This window comes from Mus caroli, chromosome 7 (genome assembly GCF_900094665.2).
Source record: "Mus caroli chromosome 7, CAROLI_EIJ_v1.1, whole genome shotgun sequence".
NCBI classification, from domain to species: domain Eukaryota; kingdom Metazoa; phylum Chordata; class Mammalia; order Rodentia; family Muridae; genus Mus; species Mus caroli.
This window is the reverse complement of record NC_034576.1, coordinates 87,110,961-87,133,382: the sequence shown is the minus strand read 5'-3', so window position 1 is coordinate 87,133,382 and position 22,422 is coordinate 87,110,961. Positions and strand designations below refer to the sequence as shown.

At 41.7% G+C, this 22,422-nt stretch overlaps 1 protein-coding gene and 1 long non-coding RNA gene across 5 annotated transcripts in view; one reads left to right on the top strand and one right to left on the bottom strand.

The window, feature by feature from the left end:
• LOC110298394 overlaps positions 1-21,820 on the bottom strand; it is a 77,929-nt gene extending 56,109 nt beyond the window's left edge. The window contains exon 1 of the long non-coding RNA XR_002378368.1: positions 21,648-21,820. This is a non-coding gene — a long non-coding RNA (uncharacterized LOC110298394). The remainder of the gene's footprint in view (positions 1-21,647) is intronic.
• Zfand6 (zinc finger AN1-type containing 6) overlaps positions 21,476-22,422 on the top strand; it is a 67,300-nt gene continuing 66,353 nt past the window's right edge. For 2 of the 4 annotated variants that reach the window (XM_021167614.2, XM_021167612.2), the window contains exon 1: positions 21,510-21,714. The gene's annotated coding sequence lies outside the window, so the exon portion shown is untranslated. Of the gene's footprint in view, positions 21,715-22,422 lie in introns of all 4 variants that reach the window. The other 2 variants (XM_021167611.1, XM_021167613.2) reach the window with 2 other exon arrangements.

Sequence of the window (22,422 nt, the reverse complement as noted above, 5' to 3'; positions counted from 1 at the left end):
CATCCGTAACGAGATCTGGCGCCCTCTTCTGGAGTGTCTGAAGACAGCTACAGTGTACTTACATATAATAAATAAATAAATCTTAAAAAAAAACACAAAAAAGTATCAAACTTAAAAAAAAAAGGATATATTAAGCATAGTGGTGCGTGCTTATAATCACCACAGTCTGGAGCAGTGGTTCTCAATCTATGGGTTGCAAGCCCTTTGAGGGTGGAATGACCCTTTCACAGGGATCACCTAAAACATTGGAAAACACAGATATTTACATCATAATTTCATAACAATAGCAAAATTACAATAATGATGTAGCAATGAAAATAATTTTTTGGTTGAGGGTCACCACAACATAAGGGACTGTATTAAAGGGTCACCAAATGAGGAAAGTTGAGAACCACTGCTCTAGAGGCTGGAGCAAGAAAATTGCTACAATTTCAAAGTCAACCTGGGCTATACACGAACACCTTATCTCAGAAACAAAGTGTAAGACAAGGCTAGGAGCCATTGTACTCAATTATAGAGTCCAAAGATAGGGGTCCAAAGTGGACAGACAAGTTCTCCTTGGATTTGATGACCACTCCACTGGAAGGAATCCATGCCTAGTACTGAAAACCTGATGGAAGGGGAAGTCATAAATCTGTGTGAGGAAGTTACTGCTGTTGTTTTGTTAAATGGACATGATGTGACTATCAGCTTGCCTTCTAGATAACTATGTGTGGTCATATAGATTAGTGCTGCCATTGGCTTTGGTCAGAGAGGCTTCATTTAGCAATATCAGTGGTAACTGCAGAGACACATAAGTGGTCAAAGTGATGATAATAAGTGGCTGTTGAAAACTCAATCCTAAGTGGGATATCTCTATCACCCTATAATGATTTTAATGAGAAATGTGCTATAAAGGCTCTGATATTTGAACATGTATTCCCTGGTTGGGGAAGTTACTGGTGATGGGCCTTAAGAGATTTTAGCTTCGCCCCATTCCTGTTCCATCTCCCTGATTTGGTTTCTGTTGAGGATGTGATCTCTTAGCTTCCTGTGCCTACTGTCATGTCAGCTGCTTGTTGCCATGTCTCCCCTGATCTTATGGACTTTCTTTCTAGAAATGTAAGCTGAAATAAACTCTCTCTTTCATAAGTACTGTTGAGTTTATAAAAGATAAAGAGAAAGGGAATATGTGAGGTAAGGTGTGGGGAAAGGAGGTGCCTCCTCAGGCCTATGCTAAGACATCCCTTCCCCCTGAGGGATGAGCCACACAACAATATAGAATAGAATTTATTCAGGGCATGGGGATGGGAGTTGAGAAGGTAGTAGAGACAGAGAAAGGGAGGGGGAGGGAAGGGTAAGGGAGGAGGGAGAGAAGGGAGGAAAGGGGAGGGGAGAAGGGGAGGGGGAGGGGGAGAGAGGGGAGGGGAGGAGAAGGGAGGGGAGGGGAGGGGAGGGGAGAGGGAAGGGGAGGGGAGGGGAGAGGAGAGGAGAGGAGAGAGGGGAGGAGAGGGGAGAGGGAAGGGGAGGGGAGAGGGGAGGAGAGGCTGGCCATGAGCACGTGGAGGGGGGGAGGGAATGGGAGACAGGGGGAAGAGGGTAAGAGAGCAAGAGGAGCAAGAGAGTGATGAGAGGGCAAGCAGCCCCTTTTATTGTGAGTCAGGTACACTTGGCTATTGCCAGGTAATTGTAGGGCACAGGGTAGAAGAAATACCAAGTGCCTTTGGACGTGGTCTTTTGTCACCAGATATCAACAGAAAAGTAATAAATATATGCCCCTCCAAGGATCAGAGAATAGCTTGAAAGGATGAGTGAATGAAGGTAAGAGCTGTAGGAAAAGGGGAAGAAGGGTGGAAGGCTGAATTTTCCATGCAGTGTGGCTGTTGTGCTCTTAAACTCACTACATTGTGACCACCTGGACAAGAGTTGGCCTGTCAACATCCTGTCATGAGGTAGGTGTGTGAGGAGTCCTGGAGCTACAGCCCTACCTGAGGGTTTATACATCATTAATAATTGATGGTAGAGGAAAAGACTTTCATTTGAAATTTTATTATTATTGTGTTTGGGTGCAGGTACAGGATTGGTGTGGACACATGTGTGCCACTGTGCACACATGAAGATCAGAGGACACCTTTGTGGAATTGGCTCTCTTCTTTCACCTTAAGTGGGCTCTAGGGACAGAACTCATGTCCTCAGGCTTATGTGATAAGAAGCACTGACTGACTGAGGTATTTCACTGACCCTGGGGCTTGAAGAAACACTTTCTTCAGTGGCATACCATAAGGTGCTCATGCTTCTTGTAACAGCTATTCCTGGTTGTCAACTTGACTATATCTAGAATGAACTGCAATCCAGAATCAGAGGGCTCACCTGTGATCCAGATCTTGAGTCTGGAAGACATGAATTTTTGACCTGGATCTTGGCATGGAGATCTTGAGGCATAATAGCCATGAAAAGCTTAGGCCCAGGCAAAGTAGTGCATGCCTTTAATTCCAGGAGACTGAGGCAAGGAGATCTCTGAGTTCAAGGACAGCCTGTGAAAAAACAAGTCCCAGATCTAGGCTTAGTGATACACACCTTTAATCATGGGCCACAGTTTCTGCTGGAGGCATACATAAGGATATTGGAAGAAGGAAGACTCACTCTTCTTCAACTGTTTGCACTTATTTGCCAGCACATTTGTTAGAACCTACTTCTATGGAAGGTCAGCTGAAACAACTACTAGATCTTGGACTTCCCATTCACAGCAGCCTATTGTTAGGTTAACTGGATTATAGACTGTAAATCATCACAATAAATTCCCTCAATATAGAGAGACATTCCATAAGTTCTGTGACTAGAGAACCCTGACTAATACATTCCTATAACTAACCCTAATGAAACTGATCAGATTACAAAAACAAACAAAACCTCACCTGAAAGTGGAAGGGGGTTAGTTGGGGAAAGAATGAAGGAAATCAATAAGAATGGGGGAAGGGCAACGGGTAATGGGAGAGGGTGGAGATGACAGCAATACATTAAAAACATATATGCTAATGTCTCAGTGAAACCCATTATCATCTACAACTGATATGTGATGATTAAAACACCAAGAACAAACAAAAAAATAAAGTGTGAAAACAGGTGAAGAACCTATAGAAGTCAAGGAAATCTTCATCAAGAAGCATGTGTTTACACTGGGTTTAGAGGGAAGCATAGTGGGAATAAGTAGATGCAAAGCAGTAAAGTCATAAAAAAGAGCAACATCTAGAGTCTGATGAGTGGCAAAGGGTAGGTATGAGTGAGTAACTTATTTACATATATTGCCATTTGACTATTTCAAATCAGTATGCCAACATGGGGGCAATTTAAACCAGTGGCCCTCAAAGTGTAAGCCATAAATACCAGGGGGTGGGGGGAGGTACCTTTGAAAGCTCAAAGTTAGCTGGGTAAGGTGGCTCATGCTTACTTGCAAAACATGGGACATAGAGGCATGAAAATTAGCTGTTAAAGGTTAACTGAGGCTGAAATCTATAGTATTTTCTTTTTAAGATTTTTTTTTTAAGTATTTTGCTCCCATGTATGACTATGTTACCACATGAATGCCTGATACCATCATAGGTCCTAGCAGAGCATCAGATCCCCTAGACCTGTAGTTATGGACAGTTGTGAGCCACTACTGGGAATAAAACCAGGGTCCTCTGCAAGCGCAACAAGTGCTCTTAATGCCAGAGCCTCTCTTTGACTCCAGAGAAGCCTGTTTTTTAAAAAAAGTTTAGTTATTTTCATTATAATGTCAAGTCATCTTTTTGTTCTTTTCATCTCCAGCTATTCAATAGTGATTATCAGAGGCTACATGGTATGTGATACCATAAGAGAAGTATACCAAAAATTGTTGACTGGAGAGAAGCAGGATGGTCACTAGAACCCAGGAATTCCAGACCAGCCTGGGCAGCAGATGGAGATGGTAGCTCAAAGTTAATGAGTTAATTAATAATATAAAAGCCAAGCTGTCTTATGTTAAATAGAATATGAGAGAGAGGCAGAGATGCTCCAACACAATGGCATTCTTCCTAATAACATAGTCTAGGAAGTCATAGCCACTCTTCATTGAACAATGTTCCTTATGTGAACATGTAAATAGGCTATTGTTACTTTTAAATTAATTAATATTTGAAGTAGAACTGATTAATAGCCATATAAATAAAGCAGGGTTGTTGTTGCTTTTCAGTTCTCAATAATTTTTAGGAATATGAGGGGATTCTGAGAGAGGAAAGTTTGAGACCTGTGGCAGAAAGCATTTGAGGAAGTGAGATTGCAAGGTAGGTCAGGAAAAAGGTTTTCTAAAGGACCGCACAGGCTGAAACTATGCTCTGGGCACATTCCTCCCTGTCCAGCCTCATTTACATTAGAAGTGGCATGACCTTAAACTAGGCTGAACTCGAAGGTAAGCAGAATAGATTAACATGCCCACAACTCTGCAAACTCCTGGCTTCAAAAGGAGGGCTTCATCTCCCTGCGTCTTGAATCTGGGTCAGTCTCATGATTCTGCCATAGATGTTGGCTCATCTGAATTAGAAAAGTCTATATCCCACCTAGAAGCTCTTTAACTTCCTTAGCTGAAGTGGCTTCACAAAATCATCGAGGACTGGACCCCCTATTCATAGAGCAGTGGGCTATGTCTGACATTGGGAGAACAATGTTGTTTCTATGCCAATCGCTCAGTGGTCATAAGAGAATCAATACCTTTGGTTCTTAAAAGGTTATGAGATAGAAAGAAAGACAACAGGCCCAGAGTTGGTATAAGTCCTTCTTCAGTTGGTTTCCATGGCTCACAGCACTTGTTTCTACTTTAGTCAGACCCTTGGTCCTATGCATACTTACTCTGATATGTGGGCTCTGTGTTATTAATGTCCTAGTAAGATTTGTTAAGGAACAAGTTTCCATTGTTCAACTCAGTCCTAAGGTCCCAGTACCAGCCCTTAAACTCTACTCAAGGATTTGAGATGGACCCTTACTCAAGGGGGATATGAGAGGACCTAACTCACTCCATTTTAGAACAGGCAGCCATCTTAGGCTTTTTCCTAGAAAGGACAATTCCCCAGAACAGCCCAGGCTTCTCAGAAAAAAAAAAAAAAACATAGCCAATCAGCAACTGCCCAACATATGGCCAAGGGCTGACACTAGATACAAAAAAAATCCCTATAAGGTAACCCTCTCTTCCTCGAGGTATGAACCAATCAAAAGTATACAAATATCTCATACTATAAGCTCAACCAATCCTGATGAAGATGGCCCACAGCAACTGGAAAACTCCTAATTGGCTTTAAGAGTGGCCTGTGAGTTTCTCTTGTGGTTGCCACTTTGCTTGGATGGTTGCTCCCCACATGCTGGCTGCTTCTGCAGAATAAACACTCTTTGTCTTTGCATACTATTTGAGTCTGGGGTCTTCTTTCAGCAAATTCTCAGACCTTTACACAACAAACATAACCTTGAAGACTGGGGCTATAACTCCACTGGTAAAGCACTTACCTAGCATGTACAAAACCTTGGGTTTGACCACCAGCATCCTATAAATTGGGCATTAGTACCAAGGCTTATAATCCCAGGATCAGGATCAGAAGTTCAAGGTCATCTCTGGCTGCATTCCAGCTTGGAATAAAAGATGCCTTGTCTCAAAACAAAACAGCCTGACATAATCTAACTTAAAAAGGAGCAAGATCTGAAAAGACATTTATTCGAAGGAGTTAACAAATAATCTATAACTATGAGAAAAGATACTGAGCATCATCATTCACTAGCGAAAGGCAAAGCAAAGCTACAATAATATGATACAACTTCATCCAACCACGAAGGCTAGAAAAGATTACAGAAAGTGTTGGTGAGTATGTGGAGAAGCTGAAATTGTTTTGCTGATAGAAAATGTAAAGGGGTTTGTGTGAGTGAGGATAAACCAATAAGACGGAACCTATGGAGGTTTAAATATGCTTTGCCCAGGGAGTGGCACTATAAAGAGGTTTGGCCTTGTTAGAGGAAGTGTGTTGCTGTGGGGGTGGGCTTTGAGACCCTTCTCCTAGCTGCCTGAGGACAGTATGTTCCTGGCTTCCTTTGAATGAAGATGTAGAACTCTCTGTTCCTCCAGCACCATGCCCACCTAGACGCTGCTGTGCTTCCTGCCATGACGATAATGGATTGAAACTCCAAACCTACAAGTCAGCCCCAATTAAATGTTGTCCTTTATAAGAGTTGCCTTGGTCATGGTATCTGTTCACAGCAGTAAAACCCAAACTAAGGCAGTGTCGTTGGTGGGTGGAAGCCAAGGTGTGCTTCTAAAAGACCAAGTCATACAACAAATCTAACACATGAAGTTTATTGGGGGAGAGGGGAGTTCAAAAGGCCATCTCAGATGGAGACATGAGAGAGTCAGAGACAGAGACAGATAGAGAGACAGGAAGAAAGAGAGAATGAACAAGACAGAGAGAGTCATCTGGGGTTGTCAGGACCTTTTAAGAGCATACTTGTTGCTTCATAACTCCTAAGGACAGTGGGAATGTGTCACATCTGGGGGAGGTGGGAAATGACATAAGCCCAATGAGTTACTAAAAAGCAGGCTGGCAGAGTGTGCCTGACTTATAATAGTCTGGTCCTTATGGAAATCATCCTGGTAGTTCTTAAATGGTCAAAAACAATCTTACAAAAAATAAAAAAGCAGGTAGGCTAACTGCAGATCTTTACCTCCCCTCAGCTTCCTCTAATCCAATCCCCCAGTCTCATCCCCAGCACTGCAGCAGACCACATGCTATACCTCCACACCCCTCCAGTGGATCTTTCCCTCCAAGTGTTCTTTCCTTGACTCATTGCTATATTCCAGCTCCCAACTCCAAGGGGCATTCCCTGGGAACCCTCAGGCAATTCCAGCCAGAGAAACAGGTAGTTAACTGCACAGAGCACCCAAACTTATGGGACTCCATAAAAAGCAAGTTCTTTGAGGCAGGGATCAGGAGGGGGCAGCATTTGGGATGTAAATAAACAAACAGACAAGTAAATTTATAAATAAATAAATAAATAAATAAATAAAGCTAGTTCATAGCACTAAGTGCCTACATTAAAAACAAAACAAAAACAAAACCCTGGAGAGACCTCATACTAGTAATGTAGCAGCACACAAGAAATCTCTTGAACAAAAAGAAAAAAAAATCACACCTAAAAGTAGATGGCAAGAAATAATGAAACTCAGGGCTGAAATCAATAAAATAATAACAAACAACAAAACAATACCCCCCAAAATCAAGGAAACTAAGAATTGGTTCTTAAAGAAATTCAGCAAGATGGCAAATTCTTATCTAAATTAACTACAAGGCAGAGAGAGAACATCCTAATGAACAAAATCAGAAATGAAAAGGAGGACATAACAACACACTGAGGAAATCCAGAAAATCATACGACATACTTTGAAAACCTGTACTCCACCAAATTGGGAAATCTAAAAGAAATGGATAATTTTCTAGATATATAGCACTAACCAAAGTTAAATCCAGAGCAGGTAAGCAATTAAAACAAACCTATAACCCCTAGTGAAAAAGCAGTAATAATCAAAAGCCTCCCAAGCAAAGGAAATCCCTGGGCCAGTTGATTTTTGTACCGAATTCTATCGGACTTTCAAAAAAGAGCTAATGGCAATATTTCTTAAATTATTCTGAAAAATAGAAACAGAAGGAACATTCCCAAATTCATTTTAAGATGCCACAGTCACTCTGACCTAACTATAAATAAACTCAAAAAAGAAACAATTACAGACCAACTTCCCTTATGAATATACATACAAAAATTCTCACTAAAAAGTTCCAAACTGAATCTAAGAACACATCAAAAAGATCATCTACCATGATGAAGTAAGCTTCATCCCAGAGATGCAGAGATGGTTGAAGATATGGAAGTTGTTAAATGTAATCTACTCTATAATCAAACTGACAGACAAAAACCACATGAGCAGCTCATTATATGCAGAAAAGGCCTATGACAAAACCCAACATGGCTTCATGATAAAAGTCCTGGAGAAACTAGGGATACAAGGGACATCCCTCAAATAATAAAGGCAAAGTACACCACAACCATAGCCACCATCAACTTAAGTGGAAAGAAACTCAAAACAATTCCACTTATATCAGGAATAAAACAAGTTTGTCAACTCTCTCCACACCTATCCAGTATCGTACTTGAAGTCTTAGCTATAGCAATAAGATGACTGAGGGAGATCAAAGGGATATAAATTGGAAAGAAAGAAGATAAACCATCTTTACTTGCAGATGCCATGATGTGTATACCTAAGTGACCCTAAAAATTCCACTGGAGAGCTCCTACAGCTAAGAAATACTGTAATCAAAATGGCAGCACACAAAATTATCATTGTTCTTATTGGATATTTTATTTATTTACATTTCAAATGTTATTCCCTTTCCCAGTTTCCCCTCCAGAACCCCCCTATCATATCCCCCCCATCCCTGCATCTATGAGGGTGTTCCCCCACCCACTCACTCCTGCCTCCCCACCCTGGCATTCCCCTACACTGGGGCATCAAGCCTTCAAAGGACCAAGGGCCTCTCCTTTCATTGATATCTGACAAGGCCATCCTCTACTACATATGCAGCTGGGGCCATGGGTCTCTCCAGCTCCATGTGTACCCTTTGGTTGGTAGTTTAGTCCCTGGGAGCTTGTGGGGGGTTGGGGAGTCTGGTTGGTTGATACTGTTGTTCTTCCTATGGGATTACAAACTCATTCAGCTCCTTCAGTCCTTTCTCTAATTCCTCCATTAATGACCCTGTGCTCAGTCCAATGGTTGGCTGTGAGCATCTGCCTCTCTATTTGTCAGACTCTGGCAGAGCCTCTCAGCAGACAGCTATATCAGGATCTGTCAGCAAGCACTTCCTGGCATTCACAATAGTGTCTGGGTTTGGTAGCTGTATGTAGGATGAATCCCCAGGTGGGACAGTCTCTGGATGGCCTTTCCTTCAGTCTCTGCTCCACACTTTGTCTCCATATTTCCTTTAGACAGGAGCAATTCTAGGTTAAAATTTTGGATATAACACAAAAGGATCTTAAAACCCCAGTAGTCCTCCTATAAACAAATGACAAACTAAGAAAGAAATCAGGGAACCAATACCTTTCATAACAGATTTAAATAATACAAAATATCTTGGGGTAACTCTAACCAACCAAGTGAAAGTCTTGTGTGATGAAAACTTTAAGACATTGAGGAAATTTTCAGAAGACAGAAAGATTTCTCATGTTCACGGATCAGTAGTATTAATATAGTTAAATGACCTGGTCTGGTCTATAGAGCAGGTTCCATGACAACCAAGGCTACACAAAGAAACCCTGTCTTGAAAAATCAAATTATATATAAATAATAGCCATCCTTCTAAATGTAATCTACATATTCAATGTAATCCCCATCAAAATTTCAGCTCAATTCTTCACACATCTCAAAAGGGCAATTTTCAGCTTCAAACACAAGAAATCCAAGATAGGTAAAATAATCCTAGACAATTAAGAAACCACAGGTCAACAGTATCTCTGATTTCATTTTGTACTACATAACTGTAGTAATAAAAACCTGCATTGTCTTGGCACAAAAACAGACATTTTGATCAGTAGAGTCAAATTGAAGACAGACATAAATCCATATGCTTATGAACACCTGATTTTTGATAAAGAACCCAGAAATACATAATGAGAAAAGAAACCACTTCAACAATTAGTGGTCAAACTGGATGACTGTAGGTAAAAGATTCCAAATAGTTCCATACTTATCATTCTGAACAAAATTCAACTCCAAAAGGATCAAAGACCGCAACATAAATTCAGATAGACTGAACCTGAAGGAAGAGAAAGTGGGGAATAGCATTGAACACATGAGTGCAGGAAATGACTTTCTGAACAAAACACCATTAGCACAGGCACTAAGATCAACCCTTAATGAACAAGACCTCATGAAACTGAAAAGCGTCTATAGGCAAAGGATACCATCAATTGGAGAAGGCAGTAACCTTGAGAATGGGAAATGGGTTTTTATCAATCCATGTCTGATAGAGTGCTACTATCCAATATATATAAACAACTCAAGAAGCTAAATATCAAGAAAATAAATAACTCAATGAAATCTGGAGTACAGCTCCTAACAGAATTCTCAAAAGAGGAAACTCAAATGGCTGAGAAACACTTAATGTTCAACTTCCTTAGCCATTATGGAAACACAAATCAAAATTTCTTTGCGATTCCATATTACACTTGTCAGAATAGCAAAGATTAATAAAACAAGTGACAGCTCATGCTGGCAAGAACCTGGTAGGAAACTGTGGACTTTCCTAAAAGAGATGAAAATAATCAACCTCAAGATTCAATGATACCACTCTTGATGTATATACCCAAAAGATGCTACATCCTCCTACAGAGATAATTTCTCATCCATATTCATTGCTGCTCTATTCATATTAACCAGAAATTTGAAACAACCTCAATCTCCTTCAACATATGAGTGGGTAAAGAAAATGTGGTACAAGGGAGAGGTGGCTCAGCAATTGAGAGCACCAACTGCTCTTCCAAGGGTCCTGAGTTCAAATCCCAACAACTACATGGTAGCTCATAACCATCTGTAACACAATCTGATTCCCTCTTCTGGTGTGCCTGAAGATAGGTACAGTCTACTTACATATAATAAATAAATAAATAAATAAATAAATAAATCTTAAAAAAAAGAAAATGTGGTACATTTGCACAATGAAGTATTACTTAGCCTTTACAAAAAAATGACAACATAAAATCTGCATGTAAATGGATGAAAGTAGAAAAAAAATCATCCCAAGTGGGACAAATGTGACATTTGTTCACTTATATGTAGACATTAGCTGTTAAGTCAAAGATAATCAGTCATAATGTATAGAACCAAAGAGATTAGGTAAAGAATAAGGGGCTAGGGAAATAGATTGATGTCATCAACAAAGGAAGATAGACTAGATATGGAAAGAGGGATGGAATGTGAGGATCAAGAGGGGAGGGAAAAGTGGGACAAGAGAGGGAATATGGGGAGCTAAAATGAAGCTTTGGTACAGAAAGGTACTTTGCACACTACTAAAAGAGAAATGTAAACACCAAGCCAGCCACAAACCTCTGATCTACAGTGCTGTCTTGCCTGCAAGATATGCTAGGGCAATGGTGGAACAAAGTTTGTGGGATTAACTGTCTTAGTTAGGGTTTCTATTGCTATGCAAGATACCATGACCATCATGACAGCTCTTATAAAAGAAAATATCTAATTGGGACTGGCTAACAGGTTCAGAGCGTTAGTCCATTATCATCATGGGAGGAAGCATGGTGATAAGCAAGCAGACATGGTACAAGGTAGAGTAGGAGCTGAGAGTTCTACATCTGGATTGGCAGGCAGCAGAAAGAGAAACAGAGACTGTGCTTGGCTTGAGCATTTGAAACTCCAAAGCCCACCCCACAATGACACACTTCCTCCAACAAGACCATACCTCCTAATAGTGCTACTCTCAGGTGACCAAGCATTCAAATAGAGTCTATGGGGGCCATTTTTATTCAAACCACTACAATAACCAACCAATATTTGATTTAACTAAAGTCCCACTCCACAAAATTGAATCCATAACTGACATTGCTTATTTGACCATGAACCTATGACTAGATAGCCCACAGACCTAGCAAAACCAAATACTACCATTCAAACAAACAGCAACAACAAAGTAGAAATAAAATGACTGATAATGACATTCTGCTATATTCACGGATCAGTGCCTTGCTCAGCCACCAGCAAAGAAGATTCCTCCTGCAGCAAATACAGAGACCCACAGACAGACGTTATGCAGAGAATGAGAGAACTTGGAACACTCAGTCAACATGGGATGCCAATGTCTCTCCAAATTCCTCCCTTCAGAGCTCAGGGAACAGTGTGGAAGAGGAGACAGAAAGAAATAAGAGCCAGAGGGGATGGAAGACACCAAGAAAAAAAAAAAGATCCTTTAAATCAGCACAATCAAAGCTCATTTGAACTCACAGAGACTGAGCTGCATGCACAGCATCCGCATAGGTCAACACTGGGCCCTCTGCATATATAGTAGGGCTTCTAGTTTAGTGTGTCTATGGGACCCCTGAGTGTGCCAATGAGTAGGTCTCTGACTCTTGCACCTTTCCTTGGACTATTTTCCTTCTGGTTGTTTGTTTTGCCCAATAGCAATTTGTTAGTGTTTATTTAATTTTATTATATACTTTATGTTCTTTTTTGGATATCTTCTTTATTTACATTTCAAATGTTATCCCCTTTCCCGGTCCCGCCCCCCACCAAACTCCCTATCCCATCCTCCCTCCCACTGTTTCTACAAGGGTGTTCCTCCAACCACCCACCCACTCCCACCTCCCTGCCCTCAGTTCTCCTACACTGGGGCATCTATCCAGCCTTCATAGGACCAAGGACCTCTCCTCCCTTTGATGCAAGATAAGGCCATCCTCTGCAACATATGCAGCTGGAGCCATGTGTTCTTCTTTGTTGATGGCTTAGTCCCTGGGAGTTCTTGGCGGACTGGTTGGTCGATACTGTTGTTCTTCCTGTGCAGTTGCAATCCCCTTCAACTCCTTCGGTTCTTTCTCGAACTCCTCTATTGGGGACGCAGCGCTCAGTCCAATGGTTGGCTACGAGCATCCGTCTCTGTATTGGTAAGGCTCTGGCAGGGCCTCTCAGGAGACAACCATATCAGGCTCCTTTCAGCATGCACTTCTTGGCATCCACAATAGTGTCTGGGTTTGGTAGTTGTATATGGAATGAATCCCCAGGTGGGACAGTTTCTGGATGGCCTTTCCTTCAGTCTCTGCTCTACACTTTATCTCCATATTTGCTCCTGTATTTTGTACTCCTTCAAAGAAGGACCAAAGCACCCACACTTTGGTCTTCCTTCTTCTTGAGCTTCATGTGGTGTGTGAATTGTATCTTAGTTATTTGAAGCTTTTGGACTAATATCCACTTATCAGTGAGTGCATACCATGTGTGTTCTTTTGCAATTGGGTTACCTCACTCAGGGTGATATTTTCTAGTTCTATCCATTTGCCTAAGAATTTCATAAATTCATCATTTTTAACAGTTGAGAAGTACTCCATTGTGTAAAGGTACCATATTTTCTGTATCCATTCACCCGTTGAAGGACATCTGGCTTCTTTCCAGCTCCTGGCTATTATAAATGAGGCTGCTATGAACATAGTGGAGCATGTGTCCTTATTACATGTTGGAGCATCTTCTGGGTATATGCCCAGGAGTGGTATAGCTGGGTCTTCATGTCTGAGGAATCACCAAACTGATTACCAGAGTAGTTGTACCAGCTTGCAATCCCACCAGCAATGGAGGGTTGCTACTCTTTCTCCACATCCTCACCAGCATCTGCTGTCACCTGAGTTTTTGACTTTAGCCATTCTGACTGGTGTGAGGTGGGATCTCAGGGCTGTTTTGATTTGCATTTCCCTGATGACTAAGGATGTTGAATTTTTTTTAGGTCCTTCTCAGCCATTCCGTATTCCTCAGTTAAGAATTCTTTATCTCTGTACCCCATTTTTAATAGGGTTACTTGATTTTCTGGAGTCTAACTTCTTGAGTTCTTTGTATATATTGGATATTAACCATCTATCAGATGTAGTATTGATAAAGATCTTTTCGCAATCTGTTGGTTGCCTTCTTTTCTTATTGGCAGTGTCCTTTGCCTTACAGAAGCTTTGCAATTTTATGAGGTCCCATTTGTCTATTGTTTATCTTAGAGTATAAGCCATTGGTGTTCTGATCAGGAATTTTTCCCCCGTGCCCATGTTTTTGAGGCTCTTCCCCACTTTCTTCTCTATACGTTTCAGTGTATCTGGTTTTATATGGAGGTCCTTGATCCACTTGGACTTGAGCTTTATTACAAAGAGATATAAATGGGTAGATTTGCATTGTTCTACATGCTGACTGCCAGTTGAACCAGCACCAATTTTTAAAAATGCTATCTTTTTTTTCCACTGGATGGTTTTAGCTCCTTTGTCAAATATCAAGTGACCATAGGTGTGTGGGTTCATTTCTGGGTCTTCAGTTCTATTCCACTGATCTTCCATCCTATCTCTGTACCAATACCATACAGTTTTTATTACTATTGCTCTGTAGTACAGCTTGAGATCAGGGATAATGATTCCCCCAGAAGTTCTTTTATCATTGAGAACAGTTTTCACTATCCTGAGATTTTTCTTATTCCAAATGGATTTGCAAATTGCTCTAACTCTATGAAGAATTGTTTTGGAATTTTGATGGGGATTGCATTGAATCTGTAGATTGCTTTCAGCAGGATGGCCATTTTTACTATATTAATCCTGCCAATCTATGAACATGGAAGTTATTTCCATCTTCTGAGATCTTCTTCAATTTCTTTCTTCAGAGACTTGATGCTCTTATCATACAGATCTTTCACTTGCTTGGTTAGAGTCATATCAAGCTGTGCAGTATTATATGTGACTATTGTGAAGGGTGTTGTTTCCCTAATTTCTTTCTCAGCCTGTTTATCCTTTGAGTATAGGAAGGCCACTGATTTGTTTGGGTTAATTTTATATCCAGCCACTTTGCTGAAGTTGTTCAGCTTTAGGAGTTTCCTAGTGGAATTTTTGGGGTCACTTAAGTATATGATCCTATCATCTGCAAATAGTGATATTTTGACTTCTTCCTTTTCAATTTGTATCCCTTTCACCTCATTTTGTTGTCTAATTGCCTTACATAGAACTTTAAGTACTATGTTAAATAGATAGGGAGAGAGTAGGCAGCTTTGTCTAGTCCCTGATTTTAGTAGGATTGCTTTAAGTTTCTCTCTATTCAGTTTGATGTTGGCTACTGGTGTGCTGTATATTGCTTTTACTATGTTTAGGTATGGGTCTTGAATTCCTGATCTTTCCAAGACTTTTAACAGGAAGGGATGCTGAATTTTGTTAAATGCTTTTTCAGCATCTAGTGAAATGATCATGTGGTTTTTTTCTTTGAGTTTGTTTATGTAATGGATTATGTTGATGGATTTTCATATATTGAACTATCCCTGCATCCCTGGGATGAAGCCTACTTGATCATGGTGAATGATCATTTTGATGTGTTCTTGGATTTGGTTTGTGAGAATTTTATTGAGGATTTTTGCATCCATATTCATAAGGGAAATTGGTCTGAAGTTCTCTTTTTTTGTTGGGTCTTTGTGTGGTTTAGGTATCAGAGTAATTGTGGCTTCGTAGAATGAATTGGGTAGAGTACCTTCTGTTTCTATTTTGTGGAATAGTTTGTGAAGAACTGGGATTAGATCTTCTTTGAAGGTCTGATAGAACTCTGCACTAAACCTATCTGGTCCTGGGCTTTTTGGGTTGAGAGACTATTAATGATTGCTTCTATTTCTTTAGGGGTTATGGGGCTGTTTAGATGGTTTATCTGATCCTGTTTTAACTTTGGCACCTGGCATGTGTCTAAAAAATTGCCCATTTCATACAGATTTTCCAATTTAGTTGAGTATAAACTTTAATACTAGTATCTGATGAGTTTTTTGTATTCCATGGTTTCCTTCGTTACATCTCCCTTTTCATTTCTGATTTTATTAATTTGGAGACTGTCTCTGTGCCCTCTGGTTAGTCTGGCAAAGAGTTTATCTATCTTGTTGATTTTCTCAAAGAACCAGCTCCAAGGTTTATTGATTCTTTGTACAGTTCTTTTTGTTTCTATTTGTTTGATTTCAGCCCCGAGTTTATTTCCTGCCGTCTACTCCTCTTGGGAGTATTTGCTTCTTTTTGTTCTAGAGCTTTCAGGTGTGCTATCAAGCTGCTAGTGTGTGCTCTCTCCAGATTATTTTTGGAGGCACTCAGATCTATGAGTTTTCCTCTTACCACTACTTTCATTTTGTCCCATGGGTTTTGGTATGATGTGTCTTCATTTTCATTATATTATAAAAAGTCTTTAATTTCTTTATTTCTTCCTGTGTTGTTCAGTTTTCATGTGTATGTGTGTCTTCCCTTGTTTTTGTTGGAATTTACGACCAGCCTTAGTTCGTGGTGATCTGATAGGATGCATGGGATTATTTCAGTCTTTTTGTATCTGTTGAGGCTGGCTTTGTGACCAATTATATGGTCAGTTTTGGAGAGGGTACCATGCGGTGCTGAAAAGAAGGTATATATATTTTTTTGCTTTAGGATGAAAAGTTCTATAAATATCTGTTAGGTCCATTTGATTGATAACTTCTGTTAGTTTCACTGTCCTGTTTAGTTTCTGTTTCCATGAAACACCCAACTCTCAGCAATCTGTCCATTGCTGAGAGTTGGGTGTTTAAGTCTCGAAATAGTACTGTGTGGAGTGCGATGTGTGCTTTGAGCTTTAGTAAAGTTTCTTTAATGAAACTTTGTGCCCTTGTATTTGGAGCGTAGATGTTCAGAATTGAGAGTTCATCTTGGTAGGTTTTTCCTTTGACCAGTATGAAGTGTCCTTTCTTATCCTTTTCGATAACTTTTGGTTGAAAGTTGATTTTATTCTAAATTATAATGGATACTCCAGCTTGTTTCTTGGGACCATTTACTTGGAAAGTTGTTTTCCAGCCTTTTGCTCTGAGGTAGTATCTGTCTTCAACACTGAGGTGCGTTTCCTGTATGCAGCAAAATGTTGGGTCCTGTTTACATATCCATTCTGTTAGTCTATGTCTTTTTATTGGGGAATTGAGTCCAGTGATGTCAAGAGATATTAAGGAAAAGTGATTGTTACTTCCTGTTATTTTTGTTGTTAGAGGTGGCTATTTTCTTTTAGGTTTGTTGAAAGTTTGCTTTCTTGCTTTTTCTAGGGTATAATTTCCCTCCTTGTGGTGGTGTTTTCCATGTATTATCCTTTGTAGGGCTGGATTTGTGGAAATCTATTGTGTAAATTTGGCTTGGTCATGTAATACCTTGGTTTCTCTGTCTATGGTAATTGAGAGTTTTGCTGGGTATAGTAGTCTGGGCTGGCATTTATGTTCTCTTAGGGTCTGTATGATATCTGCCCAGGATCTTCTAGCTTCCAGAGTCTGGTGAGAGCCGGGCAGTGGTGGCACATGCCTTTAATCCCAGCACTTGGGAGGCAGAGGCAGGCGGATTTCTGAGTTCGAGGCCAGGCTGGTCTACAAAAAGAGTTCCAGGACAGCCAGAGCTACACAGAGAAACCCTATCTCAGAAAAAAACAAACAAAAAAACAACAAACAAACAAACAAACAAAAAAAACGAAAAAAAAAAAATAAAAAACCAGAGTCTGGTGAGAAGTCTGGTGTAATTCTGATAGGTCTGCCTTTATATGTTACTTGACCTTTTTCCCTTACTGCTTTTAATATTCTTTCTTTGTTTAATGCACTTGGTGTTTTGATTATTATGTGACAGGAGGAATTTCTTTTCTGGTTCAATCTATATGGAGATTTGTAGGTTTCTTGTATGTTCATGGGCATCTCTTTATGTTAGGGAAGTTTTCTTACTGGCCCTTGAATTTGGGAATCTTCACTCTATTCTATACCCATTATCCTCAGATTTGGTCTTCTCATTGTGTCCTGGATTTCCTGGATGTTTTGGGTTAGGGGCTTTTTACATTTTGCACTTTATATGACTGTTGTGTCCATGTTTTCTATGGTATCTTCTGCACCTGAGATTCTCTTTTATCTCTCATATTCTGTTGGTGATTCTTTCATCTTTGACTCCTGATCTCTTTCCTAGGTTTTCTAACTCCAAGGATGTCTCCTTTTGTGATTTCTTTATTGTTTCTATTTCCATTTTAAAATATTGAATAGTTTTGTTCATTTCATTCACCTGTTTGATTGTGTTTTCCTGTAATTCTTTAAGGTATTTTTGTATTTCCTCTTTAAGGGCTTCTAGCTGTTTACCTGTGTTCTCCTTTAAGGGAGTTATTTATGACCTTCTTAAAGTTCCCTATCACCAACATAATAAGTGATTCTAGATCCGAATCTTGCTTTTCAGTTGTGATGATGTGATCCAGCACTTGCTATATTGGGAGAATTGGGTTCTGATGATGCCAAGTAACCTTGATTTCTGTTGCTTATGTTCTTATGCTTGCCTCCCGCCATCTGGTTAGCTCTAGTGCTACCTGCCTTTGCTATATCTGACTGGGGTCTGTCTTTCCTGTGATCCTGGTTTCATCAGAACTCCTCATAGTTCATCTCTCTGTGTGATCCTGTGATCCTGAGATCCTGGGTGTGTCAGAGCTCCTGGGAGTCAAGCTGCCTCTGGGACCCTATAATCCTGGTGTGACCAAGCTCCTGGGATCCTGAGATCCTGGAATCCTATGGTGCTGAGCATGTTAGACTGCCTGGGAGTGGAGCTTCTTCTGGGTGTTGAGGGACTGGCTGTAGAGTTGGCACCCAAGGTCTATTCAGGGCACAGGCTCAGACTGGAAGGAACCTGTGCCAGTGGTCGGGGGAGTTCCTGGGTGCCTAGGTCGTGCTGGGCACATTTACTTTCAGTGTTGGGCCAGATGTTGTGTCTTCCTCACCTCTGATCCTCTCTTACTTGGCTTTTAAATCACTAGTTCTTTCACATTTCTGTTACCCCTTTGTGTTTGCATTCTTTCTGCTCTTCTCTGTGAACTCTCAAACCCATGCCTAGGGCTCATCCCTTGCTTTTCTCCACAGTCATTTTTCCATATCATTTTCATAGTTTAGCTACTATGTTCTAATGACTTAGGGATTTGACTCGTCTGTGAACCCTAGTGTCAAATATCCAACTACAACACTCACCTTTCTATTTGGATGTGTGGCAATGCCCAATGCAATGTCTACAAAAAAGAAAACCTCTGTCTTGCTCTACCTCTGAGTTGCACAAGCCAAAACCCAGTTTCACCCAATTCATCTCTTTCATTCCACATAGAGTGAAAATGTACCATCCTATCAGGAAACACAGTTGGCTCTACCATTAAAATGTGTCCCAAATTTGATCTCTTCCTGTGGCCACCCTTGTTGCCACCTGGGTGCAAGGCACCATTATCACTTACTTGGAGTCACACAGAACCTTCCATATGGGGTTCTTGCTGCTAACACTGGTGTTCTTGAGACTACTTTCAATATAGAATTATCCTTTAAAATGTATGGTGTTTCATGTTAGTTTTCTGTTTAAAACCCTGTGCTGGTCCATTTAATTTATAGTAAGTTTTATATTACCTCACAGGTCCACCTGATTCACAACTTCATCTTCCCAGGTCACAGGATCCACTAACTTAAGCCTTTTCTATGTTTCTGGCTTGAGAATGGTCCTTATCAATCCCTCACACTGGAATCTCCACCAAGATACTCTAACCACTTATTTTATTTAAACCTACTCTTCCCCATGGGGCCTATCCTGACTACTGTCCCTGGTTGAACAGCCTTCAAGCGTCTGTTTATATAGTTACCTTCTCCATCTAGGTCACATATCACCTTATAATTCACAGCATACAGATGTTTGCTATTAGGGTTATTTGCATGCCCTCCATTAGAATTACCTCTCTAGAGGTGGAAAAATCTTTTCATCACTCACTAAACTTAGGACATAGAAAGATTAGAGATGGCTCAATGTAGTAAGTCAAAAAGTGCCTGAGCAACAATTTAAACACTAGATGAAATTCTACATTCTTCTCATATAATTTTCCTTCCCAATGGCCAGAAACTAGTAAACCCTAAAAGAATTCCAGGCTGGAAAATGATTCCTGACACTTGCAGCATCTTTTAGCTGTCAGGATCCATCCACCCTTCCTTTTCCTTCCCTCCTCACGTCTAAGAAGTTCTTATATATTACTAAATAAAATAACTACTCACTTTGACCTTTTAGGCCTGCCATAATTGAACCTCAAACCGTTCCCAGTCTATCTATAGCCTTGTCTCCACTATTATAGATCATCTTCTTGGGCAAAATCTTCTTGATGTTTTAGCCCACTGTTTCTAAGTGTGTGTGTGTGTGTGTGTGTGTGTGTTGTTTTGGTTTTGTACATAGCCTTGCCTGTCTGGAAACTCACTATGTAGATCAGATGGGCCTTGAACTCACAGAGATCAACCTGCTTCTGCTTCCCTAGTATTGAGATTAAAGGTGTGAGTCTCCACACCTGGCTTTAAAGATTTATTTTCAAGTGTATGAGTGTTTTGACAGTTGCAAGCCACCACGCAGATGCTGGGAACCCAACCTAAGACCACTACAGTAAGTGCTCTTAACTGCTGAATCATTGCTTCAACCTTAAATATAAATTTTGAATGGGTTGAATGTGTCTCAAAAACACCCTTAGGCCCTGGGTAGGGACCTTCTGTTCTGCTCTGGTTTCGCAGCAGTCTTAGCTTTATTTATTTGGCCCTCGGTTTCACTACTTAGCTCTGGTCACCCTGGAACTTGCTATATCCACCAGGCTGACCTAGAACTCACAGAGGTATATTTGTCTTTGCCTCTCCATGCTGAAAGTATAAAGGCCTGGGGCACGGTGGCTGGCCAGGCTTAGCTTTGGTGATTTATTTTAGAATATCCTGACCCAGAAACTTGTCTGTCACCTCACAAGAGCATTGTGTGTTTCTCCCAAGCCCTCTTCAGGAACACTTCCTTTCGTTTTTCATGAAGTCATAAGAATTTTTCAAGTGACACCTTTTCTTCAAAGAATTCTACCTGACCTCCACCATGTCCTCTATTCTGTCTCCTCCTTATTCTACAGGATTACAGAAAGCAGCCCAAACCACACATGGTTAGCTGTATCTCAATCTTGTGACCATGAGCCCCTATTACTGTAAAAATAGGGCAGAAATTTCAGGGAAATAGGTAAAGAGAGCACAGTGACAAAGATAAACATTGTAAAACACCAAAATTGATGCACAACCCCATGACTAACAAAATAACATAATTTCAAATAAAGACAGGACTCTAGGCAATCCTGTTTGGGCTGGGGAAATCTCAGGAGAGCTGTCCCCCACTTCTCCCGCACAACCTGTGCAGGGCTGCTGGACTAGAATCTACGCTTCCGCGAGAAGGTCCGGGGGCTTCCCGAGCCCAGGCGTGTAGGTGTGTATTACACAAGCGAGCACACACGCCTCAGGTCTCGCTCTCTGTAAATCGTGGTTCAGGACAGGGCACAGTTCAGACCTGGCACTTTGGGCTGGCCCACCTGGTCTCCTAGGGGCCTGGGCAACAGAAGCTCAATCTATGTCGTCTCTCAAACTACGCAGGTGGAACACCAGCTCTAGACAAGGGTAGTCTCTCCCTGGGAGGATGCAGAGCCCAGAGCTACGTCATCAGACCCCTCCCACCCCGCCCCCCAAGTCTTGCTCCAGAGGCAACATCAAAAAGCTAACCTAGCCCGCTGACCTCGCCGAGGCAGGGGCGTGGCCGAGAGAAAAGCAGCGCCTATGTGCCACGCCCCTCAAATGCCTTGACCAATAATAGCACTCTCCGAGATCCGGCCCCGCCCCCACGCCGCCTCCGGCCCTTGGCCCCGCCCGGGCCGGTCATAATTAGGCAGCGGGCTGGGACTGCCGCGTCAGCGCGCGTTGAGAGCCAATCGCCGGCGCTCCCTTGAGGCCGCGTCACAGGCCGAGCAGCCAAACAGAAAAGTTTAATAAACAGCGGACGGAGGGCCGGCGGCGGCGGGCCGGGAGCGAGTGGGGGTTCGGCGGCCTCACCTGTCCTCACTCAGCGGCGGCGAGAGGCGGCGGCGGCAGCGCGTCCGGCGGAGAGGGCCGCCGCCAGGTGAGGAGTGCGGGCAGCGGTGGGCGCAGCCTCCGGGCGGCCTGGGAGCCGGAAGCGGCGGGCGGCGCAGCAGGTGGCCTCGCGGCGGCGAGCGGAGGGCGCGGTCCCGGTGGGGCGCGGTCCCGGGCTCCCCGGGCGCGCGCTGAGCTCGGGGTCGGGGTGGGCGCGCCTGGGGCCAGTCCGGAGCAGCTGCCGCACGCCGGGCGGCATCCCCACGTCCCTTTGGTAGGCTGAGGCTAGGGAAGGCTCAGAGGGAGTCTCCGGGATTCCAAGCTCTCTGCTCCTCTGAGAGCGTTTTCAAGTTTCTCATTTCTGTTGGATGCGTAAACAAGCTACACGGAGTGTGGCGTCTGAAGTCAATTTAACTCTATCAAAGCTCAGTGATTTGCCATCATCCTCCAGAATTGTCAGGCGTTTGTGGGAACTGGGGCCTTGGGGTCACCTCCAAGCCGTGCATGCTAACTAGCTTGGTAGTCAGCACCTAGTGGTTCCGAAAACCGAAATTAAACGTCACTTTCCAACTATATTCGAAATTTATCCTTTTCCTAATTAAAATGCCACGTAGGCTTTTGAGATTATTTATGAAGTATTTTATGGCAATTGCTGTTTTATGTATTATTTCCAGGCCTGCGGGGACAATTTTTTGGTAAACCATGAACATTTAAATGGAGAAAAGACATTGTCTTAATTTTTCCTTTTTTTTTTTTT